Source organism: Etheostoma spectabile, chromosome 10 (assembly GCF_008692095.1).
Source record: "Etheostoma spectabile isolate EspeVRDwgs_2016 chromosome 10, UIUC_Espe_1.0, whole genome shotgun sequence".
In the NCBI taxonomy this organism is placed as follows: domain Eukaryota; kingdom Metazoa; phylum Chordata; class Actinopteri; order Perciformes; family Percidae; genus Etheostoma; species Etheostoma spectabile.
The window spans coordinates 12,553,681-12,555,792 of NC_045742.1; positions in this window are offsets into that span (position 1 = coordinate 12,553,681).

Genomic DNA, 2,112 nt, shown 5'->3' on the forward strand with positions numbered 1-2,112 from the left:
TGCTGCATCATTAGTTTTGTCCTCGAGCCAGTGTACTACATGTTTCTACGAGTTTTCCAGTTCCTCCGTTTTGTTCCCTGTGAGTACTCCCCTGGACTTTCCCCTTGTGATTGCCTTACCCTGCTCTTGCCTTGGTTTTGGAGTTTTTGTGTTTTTTGGATTACCTATGTTTTGGACTTTGCCCGCCTTTGTGTTTCTTGGACTGCAATAAAGACTTTTTGTTGAAGTGCCACTCGCCTGCTTCGACTCTGCTTTTGGGTCCTCCTCCTGTCACATCCCCTTAACAGTTTATGATGTTTAGAAGCAGCAGGTGTTTGCAGAAGTGTTGCAAATAAGTATTGCAGCAGTATATTGAATGGACGTCTTCATTGATATGGGTGCCACAGATATACAATATGTTGTAGCAAGTAGAGTCACACACAGAGTGTGAGTAACAGTGTAACTTGAGTTGTCTTCCTAACTCATGGGCTTGAAAGTTAGTTAAGAACTTCATAGTTTCATGCACCCAGAAGACCTAAAATACAAGAAACTAATTTGCACTAATCATACATCATCAGTGTCTATCATCTAATGATGAGGGCAAGCAAATCTGTTAGCGAAACTGCAGCCAGATGCTCCTCAGCTGTGCTCCCCAGCAGTCAGCTCCCCCTGCTGTCTCCTGCTACAGTCTGACGTGACAGCCAGCTTGTTGCGACCAGGATCCTCCCAACAATCAAACAGATCATGTAGAATATCTGTACTAATTTGTATGGAAATCCATCCAATATATTGCTTCTTGTTACCATGGAACGAAGCTCTTAGCATGGCTACAAACACCGCTGTCCTGTCTGAAGGACAAAATACACTGCAGACACATGGCAGTGGAGCCTCCTTGTCTTTCTTTCTTGGGAAAAAGTACTATAGGAGAAGATGTAGAGGGTGCAATATGGTGAACCCAGGGGAAATCTGTCATCCACCTCCTCTGTCTCATCTGTTTCCTCAAGAGATAGGTCTGGCAATGCAAGACTAGTGTAATTTAAGACTGCATGTATTGCTTTTAATAAGCTTATTAGTTAGGCTTTATTTATTCACGACTACTTATCGAGATCACAGTCTCTTTTGCAACATGAGAACAAATTAATTATACACAAGATAATAGCAAGACAAATAATTCACACAACTCTACCCTGTCTGGTTTGGGACTTGGCTACAGTTTGCAGATCTGATATGCACTCTCATATCACAGGCTTACTATAAATTTGTGGATAAGATTTGCACTGGGGTCTTGATCACGTGTTCATCACCTGCCCCTTTCATCACAACTGTCTTTGGACAGTCCACTCACTATTATATATTTAGTAGCAACAATTATGATACTGTATTTTAAAACCTTTTTGATTTATAAAAGCAAGTTATAACCACTAGAAAATTAGGACCATCTAATTGTTAATAAAACATAGGAATAGGATTTACTTCTTGTTTTTTAAGAAAAAGGCTTAGCTGAGCTCTTTTCAAGGTGAAAAAAGGAGCAATTTTAAATGAAAGAGTCTTTGCCATTTCCTTTCATAACCATAGACTTAAAGACCCACTGACACCTTTATAACTCACTAAGATACATTTCAATCTACCCCGAATGAAAAAGGTGATTTAAGAGGCACAGCTCTGTGATCACTGTAAATTACTCATGTTTTATTTTAGCACTACAGCACTGTCGTCTGGAGGTCTGCCAGGTGTTGAAGTCATGATCAAAGCTAGTGGATCCCAGTGTACCATTGAGGGGTTACCTAATAAAGAAATATGCACATCAGGTAGTTGCTATGTTAGTAAATTACAAGCTATATGTGTATGCATGTTGTGCAGCGGAATAATAAACCAGCAGTAACAGAAACCAGAACCAACCAAAAACCAACAGAAAGCTCTGATGCTCCATGCAGTTTTTGTCATTTCTGTGCATTGACTAATTGGCACGGTCAGGGGTGCAACTACCCAATGTCAGAGGGGTATGCAGCAACAATTCAATTCTTAAATCAGCCTAGTGATGGCATCAGATAAGACAACTTTTATGCAGTAAGGTTGTGCTGCTGTTGAAGTTACATTCACATTTTGGATTTTAAAAAGTACAAATATGGAGAG